This window comes from Dermacentor andersoni, chromosome 10 (genome assembly GCF_023375885.2).
Source record: "Dermacentor andersoni chromosome 10, qqDerAnde1_hic_scaffold, whole genome shotgun sequence".
NCBI lineage: Eukaryota > Metazoa > Arthropoda > Arachnida > Ixodida > Ixodidae > Dermacentor > Dermacentor andersoni.
In genome coordinates, this window is record NC_092823.1 from 58,912,634 (window position 1) to 58,928,088 (window position 15,455).

General features: G+C 43.7%; 1 long non-coding RNA gene across 1 annotated transcript in view; it reads right to left on the bottom strand.

Moving 5' to 3' along the window:
• Positions 1-15,455, bottom strand: part of LOC140213633 (uncharacterized) — an 18,602-nt gene continuing 3,147 nt past the window's right edge. Inside the window, exons 2-5 of the long non-coding RNA XR_011890548.1 lie at positions 13,571-13,657; positions 8,831-8,909; positions 1,631-1,757; positions 1-116 (exon numbers count right to left, since the gene is read on the bottom strand). This is a non-coding gene — a long non-coding RNA (uncharacterized lncRNA). The remainder of the gene's footprint in view (positions 117-1,630; positions 1,758-8,830; positions 8,910-13,570; positions 13,658-15,455) is intronic.

Below are 15,455 nucleotides of genomic sequence, written 5' to 3' on the forward strand. Positions count from 1 at the left end.
AACGATTCAGCATGTTTTATTAGAATGCGAAGTCTTCTGCCTAGCGGTCAATTCAGGCACCACTGGCCTCCTTGAAGCCCTTGCGTTATGCGAGAGCAAGGGAAAAGTAAACACGTCTGTAATAGAGATTAGCAAGAGGTGATTGGAAGATTTGTGCAAGAAAAGTAGGGAAATGGCAAAAAACGGAGACGTACAGAAGCAAAGTTCGCAACACGTGTTCAGAAAATTTTGGTTATGGGAGTTCATAGTGGTTTCTTTTTTTTTTCTTTTTTAACCTAGGTAGGACATTAGGCAGCATAACAGCAAGAGCTTTGTGGCGCAACCCACCGCCCTGTTCCAAAAGGGACGCTCATAACATCCATTCATCCATCCATCCATCCATTGCCTGCGCGTTCGTGCATCGGAAAAGAAAGGCAGGTTTGTGATCGTTCATTCACAAGCAAAGGCGAGGATTGGCTGTGCATGTTAGCCAAAACGATAGGTTCGCTGTTTCAGACAACATTATACTCAAGTCGCTGACTCAGGTTTCCGGTAAGAAAAGCTTGTTTTCTATGTGTGTTCTTTTTTCTTCGAGTAGAAGCAAAATTGACGTGGAAAGGGAAACATAGCAGAAAATTGTAGCTCTTTAGAATAAAAACAGGAACAGCGCAACACAGGACAATCGAGTAAAGAGCATAGGACAGAGCGCTGTTGTGCTCTGCGAGGCGAGGTTGCTAAAACTGAGGACGCTTTTCTGTTAAATAACTTCACTCAAGGAACGAAATATTCTAAACAGCACGTTCGTCTCTTTAAGGCCTTTGCAATAGATAATATAAAATGTATTTCCTTTCCGCTGTGCTGAGCTATGTTGAAGTAATACTTTCGTTTGCTGGTGTAGCACTTCGAAGTAGCTTTTTTTCTCACTGTTCAGGAATTACGTGACTTGTTACGGTAACTAAAGTTTACGTTTGCAACTTCGAATGGCTAATTGTTTTCAAGAAAGTGGTGCCTGTAGTCACTCACGTATCAATAGGCAGTTGAGGTATACGTTCTTTGTGATGGTACATAGGAAAGCATTCAGTGTGTTGGGCCCTCAATTAGCCAGGATTTGCTGATTTTCTAATGATTACTCGGCGTTCCTACTATTTAACGGTGATGACAGCTTACTAAGCTCTTCTGTCCGTTAGGAACATGGCACGGTTTAAGGACTGACTTCATTCACTCGAAGTAAAGCACGCGTTGGCCAATGGAAGATTTCAGCTCATCTTTAAATTTCAGTATTTTTAAAGTTTACCATGTTTTGTGCATTAAGAACCGCAAGTCAAGTAACGCATTTTCTCGTAGGCGTCTGCCCATAGTAAATCGCTTAAGAATGTAAGTGAGCAGCCGCAAGTGGTTTACCCAAAAAGTGCGCTGAAGGCTTCTAAAGTTAGGAGATGAAAGGACGCCCACGGCTCTACCGAGACGTGCATGCTTTTCACGCACGTAAGCTCATAGCAACGCGTGCTTTTCTAGGAAACAATGCTCAAATCTAAATTTCACTTCGTGACAAGTTGGTAGACAAATACATACAAATACAGACAAATACAAGTTGGTAGACAAATACATGGTAGGAAACTAACAACATCCACAATGAAACTGTTTGAATTACCTTTATTTTGGTCCAAGCGCAGCGGTAAAATTATTCCTTAGTAACAATAAGAATTCCTTTTAATGAAAAGGATTATTCCGCTACAGCCCCAGCAATGGGTAGGGCACTTCAATGCACCACCACATTTCTGCAAAAATGAAAAGACAAACGCAAGTACATGTTCTTCACTTTATACAACATAAAACATAAATTTCCAAAGAAAACAACACATTTGTGAAGTCGCAGACATTTTGATGAAATTATAACTTTAGAACCACTTTCGCTGCATTCATTCCTGAAATCTGCCACAAAATACAACCGGCTTCCCTGTAAGTTAGGCGGCGAGTGCTAAAAGATATTGTTCAGAAACGTTTTTACTTCATGCCAGCCGCGTTGCGCTGTAACCGCTCCATAAATGAAATGACTCCGTAATCATTCTGCATTTTCCCAACCCCGGAATTACGTCTTTTTCTGAAAATAGAGCCAGTTTTCGTCTACGCCACGTTTTTTTGCCAAAATATGCCGAAGAATTAGCTAGCCCACGTTCGAAGATTAGTAAGTCAGAACATCGAGTTTAAAAATAAACAGTATTTTTAAAACGGCTTGGCTGATTACAAGCACTGTGCATTTATAAGAAACGTGCCCACTACAAGTCTGTCCTTTGAGAGACTGAGTTTCTCCCGAGGTTGTCTCCATTCTTCGCGTAACCGCGGTTCTGTGCCGTTGGTATCCGTCTTGCGCAAATAAGGCGGCGGCATTCTCCCACGTCCCCCCTCACGCCTTGTGGCATTTTTTTTTACCTCGGCAGCACCTTTACCCCGGCCGTCTCTGTACTCCCCACCCTTCAGTTCTTTGTTTGTGCTTCTGTCGCCGTCGGCGACTCAGACGCACACTCTAGAAAGAGCTTCGTCGCTAAGTTATGATGCGTATTGACGCTGGCGCGATGATTGTGCTCGCTGCAAGCTCTGGCATACCAGCTTGCGTGTCGTCTCACACCCCTCCCCCAAAGCCTTTTCCAATACTGTCCCTCTGTTTACACACACGCGCAGCTTTGCTTGAAACTTTGCCTACGAAAGTCTTCAGGTCAGCGCAGCACACAGCCATACAGCTGTCTGCGTTTTGGGCTGTTAACCCCAGGGTGTAAGGAACGCCCATTGTGCTCCGACATTACATTTTAAAGATATTGGATTTGTTTGATTCCATGTTCAAGCTACTTTTGTCTTATTCTATAGTGTGCTCCTTGCTAACTTTCTCTTTTCGTGATCTCCCTCTCTTTATTTTTTTTTCATTTTACCCGCCCGGGAAAATCAAATCCTGCGTACGGCACTCCTTCTAATACAAATCGCTTTGTCCATAAACAGAATCACGTGACAAGTAAAACCAGTCAGCTACGCGGCAGTCTGCTGCAAGTATGTGCATTTGAATTACGATGCCCATTTTATTAAGATAATACCAGCCGTAGTGCCGTGGCCATGGCACTACGTGCCCGAAATTTATTCCTCATGAAGACAAAGGTGCCGCCTATGCATTATTGGGCGCTCAAATTATTCTAGGGATGGAGAAAACGGCTGTGTATGGTATGGTTTCAAATGGTCCACATGCCTGTGCTAGCTCGACGACGTCATCGTCATCTCGCCAACGTTTGACACTCACCTTGAATGTCTCACAACTATACTTGATGTATTTCGAAAGGCGAAGCTACAACTTAACTCGTCCAAATGTCGTTTTGGCCACCGGCAAATTACTCTTCTGAGCCATCTCGTTGACGCTTCCGGAGTACAGCCTCATCCCGACAAAACTCGCGCTGTCAGAGTTTCCGGTTCCGAAGACAGCCAAGATGTTCGAAGTTTTGTAGGGCTATGCTCGTACTTTCGTCTTTTTATTCAAGATTTTGCGGCAATTCCTAGACCCCTCACTAATCTTTTGAAGAAAAGCGTACAATTCTCGTGGGGTACTGCAGAAGCCGCCGCCTTTTCTCGTCTCGTTACTCTTCGCTCCCCACCACCCATTCTCGCCCACTTCCACCCTGATGCCCCTACAGAATTGCGTACAGATGCCAGCGGTCATGGCGTAGGTGCCGTCTTAGCCCAGCGTCAGTGTGGCCAGGATCGCGTTATTTCTTATGCGAGCCGCCTCCTTACACCATCGGAGCGCAAGTATTCCATTGCGGAACGAGAATGCCTTGCTGTTGTCTGGGCGGTTGCGAAGTTCCGTCCTTACCTTTGCGGTCGCCATTTTTCTGTTGTCACTGACCCTCATGCTCTTTGCTGGCTCTCTTCGCTAAAGGATCCTAGAGGCCGGCTAGGTCGATGGGCTTTGAGGCTGCAAGAATTTTCATATTCCGTGGTGTACAAGTCTGGCCGCCTGCACCAAGACGCTGACAGCTTGTCGCGTTACCCTGTCGACGACTCTGACTCGTCTAATATTGCCAATGCTTCTTGCGTATTCTCAGTATCCCAGCTGCTTCATTTCGCCGTCGAGCAACGCCGTGATGCCTACATCAGAGCACTCATCGACCGTTTTGAGCACTCTCCGGCCGATGCTACTCTACACCTCTTCGTCCTCCGCGACGGTACTCTTTACCGTCGTAACCTTCATCCGGACGGCTCTGAGTTCCTACTTGTAATACCTAAACACCTCCGCTCCACCGTTGTAGAAGAGCTCCACGACGCACCAACGGCAGGACATCTCGGCGTATCTCGAACCTATGACCGTGTACGTCGCCGTTTTTTCTGGCCGGGCCTTGCCCGTTCCGTACGACGTTACGTCGCCGCTTGTGAAGTTTGCCAACGACGCAAGAAACCTTCCCAGCTCCCCGCTGGTTACCTGCAGCCGTTCGACATCCCTGCCGAGCCCTTTCATCGTGTCGGCTTAGACCTTCTCGGGCCATTTCCGGAATCTACATCAGGGAACAAGTGGGTTGCAGTCGCGGTGGACTACGCGACCCGCTACGCCGTAACCCGTGCTCTTCCGACCAGTTGCGCAACTGATGTTTGCTGACTTCCTCCTACATGATATTATTTTGATGCATGGTGCTCCGCGGCAATTGCTAACAGTCTAAAGTCTAAAGTCAATTGCTAACAGGCCAAAGTCTTCGACGACATGCGTGCCTGCTCAATACGGCATAAATTTACCACCTCCTACCATCCCCAAACGAACGGCCTCACTGAGCGCTTGAACCGCGCCCTTACAGACATGCTATCCAAACACGTTTCCGACGACCACCGCGACTGGGACCTGACTCTACCTTACAATACATTTGCATACAACTCTTCCCCGTTTCACCTCTTGTATGGCCGCGAACCAACGCTACCACTGGACACTGTGCTTCCGTCCGCCACAGCTTCAACTAGCGCTTATGCCCGTGATCCAATCGCCCATGCTGACCACGCTCGCCAACTTGCGCGCGCTCCTCTACAAGTGTCTCAAGAAAAGCAGAAGGAACGCTACGATCTCCGTCACCGTGATGTCCATTTTGTGCCCGGCAGCCTCTTGTTGCTTTGGTCACCTTCGCGTAAAGTTGGCCTATGTGAAAAACTCCTGTCTTGTTACACAGGTCCATATTGCGTGCTCCGCAAAGTGACCGATGTTACCTATGAAATCGTGCTAGCCACGCCCACTACGTCCTCCGCTGTGACAACCAGTGACATTGTCTACGTCGCCCGACTCAAGCCCTACAACTCTCCACGCGCCTTGGATATTTAACAGCACCGTGACGGTGCTTTTGCCGCCGGGGGAATAGGTAGTATTACGATATCATCGAGCGATGCTCAAGAAACGAGCCGCCGCGAGAACGACGATGAAGTTGGTCGGTGCGCTTCGCGCGAGCAAGTGTCGGCCTGGCTGCCTGGCTCCAGTGTAAATAGCCTGTAAATAGCATCTTCTGTCTGTGTCTTGCCACACGCAACAATATATATTAAATTAGTATATAACGGATCTACCTGACTGGAGTACATTTGTTCTTGAAGGTACGGGCGGTTTTCATCACAAACTCTCCGCAGCAGACTTCATTGTGAAGCTGGCCCCATCGCTAAAATCCATAGAAGTGTCTCTAGACTTAGATACTGTTCCTGGACATCATATAATCCTTTCACTGTCTCCCATGCTTTGCCATTATGAAAGCCTTCCAGTAGGCTGGTGGTGAATGCCGTGCACTTAATTAGATCTGGGGTATTGTCACACCAAAAAATTAACTTACAGAATTGTAATCTGACAAGCCAACCTATCCCTGTAAATTGTGCAGTTCATCGCGACTTTTCTTCAGCTGTGCCCTCACAGGCCTATCTCGCTGTCTCTCACAGACGATGAATTATCCAAGAGGTCTCGCAGTCTACGATTTTGTTTTATGGATTATTGGTTCTTCAAGCACTGGACCTCAACTAGGAGCAAGATTCAAGGTTGCACTATGTGCGACAGCGGAATATGTTGATGCAATCAGCCCAGAGATCTTTTTGTTTAAGTAAGCTAGCTTTTGCCTACCACTCTATGTTGAAAGCACGGCGGTCCCTGAAACATTTCCCAGTGAACAATTTTTCTGTATTTTGTGTAAAAGAGTACAGTTACATTGATATAATTGTAGATAACTGCATCAGCTAATGACCAGCTGTTAAAGATGTACGTACATCATCCCGGTCTCTCCTGAAATATATGACAGCACTGACAGCTCGAGGATATGAATGTGATTAGTCAAGTCCTCTACGAGGGTACCAAGCTAGAGTGATGTAAAGAGTACATCATCGGCTTTTGGTGAATGTTACACCCCGACTGATGGCAGAAGTAGAGAAAGTTATCAGAGTGACCCTTCGGGCAGTACTAGGCACTCCGCGATCTGCACAATCAAATAGTTTACGTGCCGAAACCATACAACAACCACTGAGACTACAAGTCGACCAAAGGGCATAACACGACATAAGTTGTCTGTGTCGGGCCCAAGATGACTGAAAGCTTTTCGAACGAGTGCTCAGCGGACTAAATAATAGCAAATAATTATTAACAATCATTCTCAAGTAGTTGCGATGCAGAACTGGCCGCGAACGGATTGTGACTCTTGGCATCTGTACCTCTGCTCTCACATTAGTGAAGGCAACTGTGCAGAACTCCTAAGACCTGCATCCTTATGGACTAAACTTGACATGTGGAAGAGTAATATGTCGTTATCACCAACCAGCTTCCTTTTTGTAGGTTTCCTCAAATGGCTCCATCAAATGATGAGGGAGCCTGTGCGTGGCCCCTAGTATAATTCATGGACGAAGCACTAATTGACCTTAGAGATGGTTATGTGCAGTCAAACGTAATTTACCTGTAACCGTACGAACAAATTATTTTGTCTAATAGGGTAACTATTTTTGTGCAAATTACAAGGGTGGGTGTAATTTTTAGACGTTTCCTAAATTGCATCCACAAATAAAAACATGCCTTAGTTTTCATAAAGTAATTTCAGTTTACAGTGAACTCTCACTTGAGTGAACTTCAAGGGACCGAAGGAAATAGTTCACGTAACTTAAAGTTCACTAAACTCAATATTCACTAGACCAAAATAAAACATGGCATACAGAGTCAAAAGTTTGAAGTGCAATTCATGGAGAAACTGTGTAGAACTCCTAAGACCTGCATCCTTATGGACTAAACTTTACATGTGGAAGAGTAATATGTCGCTATGCAGTGCAGTTTCCACAAATGGCTCCATCAAATGATGATGGAGCCTGCGCGTGGCACCTAGTATAATTCATGGACGAAGCACTAATTGACCTTAGAGATGGTTATGTGCAGTCAAAAGCAATTTACCTGTAACCGTACGAACATATTATTTTGTCTAATAGGGTAACTATTTTTGTGCAAATTACAAGGGTGGGTGTAATTTTTAGACGTTTCCTAAATTGCATCCACAAATAAAAACATGCCTTAGTTTTCATAAAGTAATTTCAGTTTACAGTGAACTCTCACTTGAGTGAACTTCAAGGGACCGAAGGAAATAGTTCACTTAACTTAAAGTTCACTAAACTCAATATTCACTAGACCAACATAAAACATGGCATACAGAGTCAAAAGTTTGAAGTGCAATTCATGGAGCAAAAGACATGGCATCCATAGTATTAGAAATGTGTGAAATGAAATTTGTACATATCAATGAAAAACACACCACGTGGGTCGTTTGTGTGCACACGCGGAACCGACGAGACTGGAAAGAAAGAGACTACGACCATGCCACGACTAGCCGGTCGGAAAAAAACACACACCACGTGGTTTGTGGGGTGACAGATCGCCGCTTTGCTCTGGCGACGTTGTAAGAGCCATCAATGTTACTTTGTTCATGACTTCCGAGATTACATGCTTGCTCGTTTTGTGCGGGCGATGTCGGAGGCCATGCCTCATTGCCGGTCGTTTTCCACACCGCCGCTTTGCCCCAGGGGCGGTGTAGCCCCAGCGACGGTTTGATGAGGGCGGGCATCGGTTGCGCCAGCAGGGCAGTGCAGTGCAAGCCTTGGCCCTCTGAGGGAGTTCGTTAAACTGAAATATTGACTGTTCCGAAATTCGTTTAAGTGAAACATTTTTGCATAGAATCTATAAGAAAACTGCCGGGGATTTTTACAAAGTTTGTTATTCTGAAATATTCAATAAACCGACGTTCGTACAACTGAGAGTTTACTGTATTACCATCCTTAACGGTTAACCTCCAACAGCGGCAAGATCTCCGCCAAGAGACAGAGATCTTGCAGCTGTCACCGCTCCGAGTAAGCACGTAGTCATGCACTTCTTTTCTATTTCGCACACTGTTTTTATACATATAAAAAGCAAATGAAAGCACTTGTATGCGAACTAATAGATTCACAGCTTTATTTTCAGCGGAGCTGTTTATATTATGTGGTTGCAGCAATAATTTCATTTGCCTGTCATTTATTGGCATACCTTGGGACTGTTCTAGTATCTTACCGGTTCGTTTAAAACGCCGCCCATACATGATGCTTTTGTGCACTTGGTGAAAAAAATATAAAAAGGCGCTAATTCATCCACACACAGGTAACTTCTCGAGAGTATTGGCCATAATGTGCCTCTTTGTTAACATGGAACAGTGTTCATAGAAACTAATCAGCTCATATTTTTTATCTTTTTCAGAGGAATTGTTCGGGTTACAAGAACAAGATATCCTTCTCAGAATTATTTCAGGTTCTAAGTGAACTGTAACAACAAAAGCATGATAATTGTAGTAAGAGTTTTACTCACATAACTTGTGCACGTACTTTTAGCGATGCGCTCTTCAAAGAAAATATTTCTGCGTTTGGCTTGGGGGTAAGATTGGCAACTGAAAGTGGAAATCTTGGTGTTAAAAAAGATCCTTTAGAATGCGAGAAATATTCTAAAGTGGCCTTTGTTGGAAGAACGGTGTTCAAGAAGTTTTTAGAAAGAGGTTACATTTCATCCACAAATATATACATACCATTAGCCCCCCCCGCAGCACAGAGGTTCTGGCTTTGCACTGCTGATCTCAACATTGTGGGTTCAATCGCAGCCGTGATGGCCCTACTAAGATAGGGTTCGATTCAAAAACCTCTCTTGTAGCGTACATTCGATGGACATTAAAGAAACCCAGTTTGCCAAAACAATTGATGAGTCCACCAATACGGCATGATAACAATCAAGTGTATGATATGGTGCTATTCCCAGAAATACAAGGTAATAATATTACCCGTGTTGAATCATGTATTATTCAGTGAAGTACGTCCTTTAAAGCATTCACTGTTTGCAGGAAGAATGCGGTTCAAAATATGAGTTCAAACAATTTCGCGGTAGGCATTCCTCATTCAGGAATTGTGAAGGGTGCAGTCGGCTTGATATGATTTCATGTTAAGAATCCAGTCATTGTAGCTTAGACTTGGCGAAATAATTAAATTTACGCTCGGTGAAACATTTTCGGAGGCACACATAGTTTGTGCACACAGGTACGTAGTTATTCCACTTTTTTTCAAAGCAAGCTTTTGGTATGCCGCTAATCACAACAAACTGATTCACCAGGAACATATATTGTATTTCATTTCCAATGTAGCTTGAATGTCACAGCCACCGATCTCACCTTTTCTCAATCTTCCGCCTGCCGATTCCACACAATTCCACAATTTTATTCCTGGCAACATCATCATTATCTTCAGTGTGTGACTGCATTTCGCTTCCGTGTCATGGACCGAACATTGTTATTCTAATTACACCATAGGTTGTTTGTTTTACGCCTTATATTACATACTTCACCCCCTTTCCTGTTCTTAATCTCAACAAGAAAATGAGCAACATCGGTTCACTGCATGACGCTACAAACACGCGTACAGCTTGACAGTGCCTGCTTTGTGAGCGCTCCATATTTATAGTCGAAACGCGCCAATTAAACGGGGTGGTGTTCCATGTTCTCGAAATTACGCCAGCACGAACAATTAGTCTGGGGTGAACTTTGGTACATTTAAAAAAAGGACTATTGATAGATGAATACTGCGTGTTTCTTGTGGCCGATGTACGCGGCCGCCCCGACGAAGACGACGAACGCTCTCTGGATCTCGAGCTTTGTGAACAGTCTCCAGTCTTAATCCTTCGTTCGCGCAACACTATAGTGACCTGTAATTTCTTATTACAACATCCCACGACCATGTTCGTTTTATCGGTGCGATTTGAATTTTGTTTATGTTCAGGACAATACTTCATCTAACCTAGAATTAAATTTTTACTACACATTGCTAGCAGCGTTTGAGTTTTCACTGTCATTACACCCTCAGTCAAATTCCGCTCGTAACCGTTGTGTCGAGTCAGAAACTAAGCTTAATATACCGAGGCTTACTATGTGTGCAGGAATATGCGGCTCACAGTATCACAGCTCTCTAGCTATGCGGCCCTTAATCATGCAGCCACGTTTGTTCGCTTGACTTCTATGTGGAACAACAGTTAAAGAAACGACGCTTACGGGACTTCTTAATGGGATATTTGTATCTAGCCCAAACGCTTCTGTGGAACAACAGGCCCAAATATACATGGCACGTAGTGTAAGTGGCTCTTATTTGAGAAATGTGTGTGCACCGGTTTGCGATGTGTATTTTGTGTACACAGTACAGCATGCTATGGAGAGTGCAAAAGTTTAGTGCATCTGGTAAACAGCTTTTATTCGTGGCAGGTTCTTCTTATGTTTATTTTGTTCTTTTTTTTAAATTTCGCTCACACTCATAACTTTCATAACATTCAAATCTAACATCATACTAAAGCACATTTTTCAAGAATCACGGTCCACAAAACCAATATCAACTGTAATGCAACTTCTACAGCTTAAATCAATTTAAATGAGAAAGTAACGTCTATCATATCTGTAATGAACGTAGCGTTCTTCTGTATTACCTGTCTTTTACATGAAACTCACGGAAAACATAATTTATTCATAGGTTCCGAATTTTTCGGCTTGTCTTCCTATCCAAATCAGCCTGTTGCTCAGAATGTTTTCTCCAGCAAATTACGAATAGAAAGTGTAGCGGAGAATACTCATAGAGCCCCACGTTGGAAGATGAAGAGACTAGACTAGCGCCATCAGGCATATAGGCTCGATGATGGTAGTCGCGACATCAACGCAGTCATCTGTTGAATCAATGACAATTCTTTGCGGGCCTTCTGTTCCTGCAAAATCATCATTAGTAACCTGGATTCCCCTTCATTGTGCCCTAAATGCTTGTCAATACTCTATTCTTAGGTTTCGTAAATGCATTTGTCGAAGTTCTCCGCAAACGACTATTTCTACAAGTGCCGCGTTCAAACATTGACCCTTCTATTGTTTACTCAATAAGAATAATTTTAGGTAGTTTATTGCGACATCATCCCATGGCCTACTGAGCGAAAAAGCTGGCGGCGTCTGTAGTAGCACAAGCGCACCAGTTCCCATTGGTTGCGACGCCATGAAACGAACGCGTTTTGACGGAACAGGGCCGGCTAGAGGGAAGACCTGCTGCAACAACAGCGCGCCAGGTGTTGCATGAAAGTAAAGAGCACAGCCGCGTTGCCACGTCCCCCAAGCCCTTGCTCCCGGACGCCTGAAACCTGGGTTATCCCTGCGTTCTTTGTCAGTGCAAGCTCTCGTTAGCCTTCTGACTGCGCATCGGTAATCACAATAAAGAATTTGATGTATTAAAACTAGATTAATTGCAAAATGGAAACGTTGGTGGTAATGAGTTTATATCCTATGACCCCACGCTCAGAAGCCGAGGTCCTTGCCCACAGTGGATAACCAGCGCCTCCTAGATACCAGCCCTAGCCATTTTCCTTCATGACGTCGCGTTACTTGCATCAAAATTTCGATTGCCAAGTCTCGGGTGACGAAAGCGGTGACGCAAAAATCAGCGCGACTCGCATGGGAGCGTTCCCATTAGATTCTATGGCAGTCGGGCAAGGTAGCATGACATCACAGATCGATGTGCACTGCCCTTGTGCTATCTAGGAGGCGTTGGCCAAGCGTCGGAACGCGCTTCCTTGACCGCGAGGACTTCATAACTCGAAGGACCGCCCAGCGGCGTTCACATGTACATTTTTGCTTTCGCATTCACACCCCATTACAAATGCTTAGGTGTCCTCGGATCTTTTAAAGCTTTAGTTACGTTGTCTCCTACTTTGCCTCCTCTGCTTGATCAGGCATGCGAATGCAGAATTGTCGGTCAGCGCCAGCACGTGATTTTCTTTCGAAATGAATTGATTGAAATGTTTATTTCCATGTTATTGTAGAAAGTAACAAACACTTGTCGGATCCGTCGCCGAAGGCGAGTGGAAGGTCCGATAAATAAATATAAAGGAAATCCTAGCACAGCAATGAATAAAGAAATCGGAAAAATAATTGTATATACAAAGTTGTTGATTGTAAACTCACAAGTCGACAAAAGGCAAGTCAATACATACCACAAGCACTCCAAAACAATTATCGATTAGTACCGAACAGGTTGATGAAACGTAACTTTTCAATTACAGTACGTACATAATGGGAAATACCAGAGTAATATGACATTGCAAAAGCAACACCATTGCGTCCCACATGAAATAAGGAGCAAATAGTTTATAAGATACAATTGTTTTTTTTCTTTGTGCAGATATATTATGGAATTCATGATTACTCCATCCTTAAAAAGAAAGAAAATATTGTTTCAGGGCGTTAGGAAAGCTGGAGGATTTAATGATTCCCGCGGGGATTTTGTTCCAGCTTCTAATGCCTGTCAACTGTAGCATACCCTTCGGTATACATTGCTACATGGTGCGACATCAAAATGACCTGTAGTTACATTTCTTCTACAACGCGTTCACGAGTAAGATATGGTTGAATTAAATGAGTGATTGAATCTAACAACCCTATAAACAAATAATGAAATGCTCTGTCTACGTAAGTAGTTGAATGGTAATATTTGATACTGGTTGAATGATGGGGCCATGTGATCGTAATACTTAGACATAATTCTAATTGCGCGTTTTTGGAGCTTGATAAGCGCATTTATTATTGTTTTACAAGCCCATCCCCACGAGTCAATGCAATACCCCAAGTGACTTTCAAAGAAAGCAAAATACATTAGTCTTACAATTCCTATAACATTCGCATTCAGGCAAATGACTGCGTGAGCTATTGGAATATATCTGACGGCAACAATATGCTTGTCCTTCAGTGTACCAGGAATTTTGATCTATATTAGTTTAGGAAAGCATTAAACATTAGGTAGGTTTTCTTCCCCATTTTCAGCACGAAGCATGCCTGCTTGCGCCTAATACCTCTGAACAAAAATTATATTACTGATTATGGTTTCTCTATATATTTGTTTCTTAAAGAGACTTCAATATACATTCTGAATATGAAAAGCTTAATAATTTTAAGCAATATGCTAAGTTAGAGGTTTATCTATTGATATATGAATAGGCATTTTCTGCTCGGTAGATCGGTAAGCACAGGACCTTCCATACAGTTTTTCTTACCTAATCACGAAGAAGGCAACAAAAATCATTATGGTTGTCGTTTTCTTCATCATGGCGGTTCGGTTGCGACTGTTCTGCTGTAAGAAACTACGTGGCAAATAAAGTTAGAAAGCAATATGACAAGCTACGGCTAAGATATGCTACACGTCCGCTTTCAAGATTCCGCGTGGGCAAAAACACGAGTGTCCTCCTTTTACCGGTCATTTATAATCTCGTAGTATTTATTGGAGTTCCCACAAAAAAAAACTCAAGGCCACATATTTTGACCTATGGTATGCTTATCATGGGGTTTGCTCTTACGGTTTGTTAGAACCCAGTGTCCGTATAAAGCGTAACGGAAAAAAACAGTGTGTGCCAGAAATGTCTCCTGAAATAACTCAGCCCCGCGGGTAGCGTTTCTCTTGGAAATATTTTGCTTGTCCAGGACTACCTCTACGGAATTTCAGCGTGTAAGTTCGACCTATAAACACACGCAAGGTGACAAAAGAACTTTGCACATCTCGCGTACTTAAAAAAAAGCTATCCATTGTATCTGACGTTCCCTAAGTTGACCTTGCTATTGCGTTTTTGCAGAGAAGCGCGTCTCCTGAGTGAGCGTAACCGGTGCAGCCCAGCATGTACATCGCTGATATTAATACTATAATGCATACAGTTGATGCGCGTTTTCTCATAGAGCAACAGAAATTTCATTCCGCACCTCTCGACGCGATCCCGTCTTCAACAAGATTCTTCAGCTGAGAAGCGATCGATAGAACTAATGTCACAAGGACTGTCGACAGTAAGGCGCTCAGCATCGAAGCAATATGGAGTGACAACATATTGCCACTATTGAAGCACCTTATTTAAAGGCGTGCGTTGCCGTGCGACCCTCCCAGGCTTCCGTATGACCACTCTGTTCCATCTATGGGAACATGATACCGCTTGGTTAAAGCAATAAGGTTTGTGGCTATATTTGTTGAACGCTAATCGCATTAACGTCGACACTTATTGTGAGGATGCGTCTCGTTTTTGTCATGGATGTGAAGGACCTAATTTCCACTGGCCATTTTTGTAATTTTTTCACCGCAACTAAGAGCGTTAGTGAGATATTTGTCTACAGCACAAAGTAACCTTTCCTTGTGGTAAGTTCAGAATTTTCGAAGTGGGTTACATGAAAGCAGTGGCAGCTTTTTATTTGCCTTGCAAAAAACTAGCTAAATTTTTGGCGCACTCTCCTTTTTACAAAAGATGCCACGGTAGATGGGGAAGTAAGCTTGAAGCCATAAAAAATGTCTAATTTTCCCAGTGGTGCCAGCCCCTAATCACTGAGCAGAAGTGGACGCTACGAGAGCGAAAACGTTTAGGCAGAACTCGTCTCACGATCGCTCTCGATACTAATGGGAGTAGCGCTGGACCAATGTTGTGACAAGTCGTCTGGTAGCGTTTATGTAACATCTGCAATGGCTGTTCTGAGGCTTTCGTTGATTCCCACATATGCGGCATGACCATGGCGGAATAATGACTACTTATGACGCAAACGCGTTAACGTGGAAGAAACAACAAAGACCAGATGACGACAATGTAATTATAAATGATTTAAAATGACGACGGCATGGCGACAATATGATGACGATTTCTATATTATGACGATGATGTGAAGATCACGTTACCACGACGACCAGATTGCGAAGCTGGTATGACGACGATGACATTACCACGATGACCTTATGACGATACCTAACAACAAATGCATGATTTCGATGGTGTGATGGCGCAATGTTGACGTTCGCAAATGGCGACATCATAATAGCATAACCAAAGAGGATTGACATTTATAGAATGCCGAAAGTGTGATGACGAAACTGCTATGATGATGACTGTGTGATGATGATGACATGACCAAGTT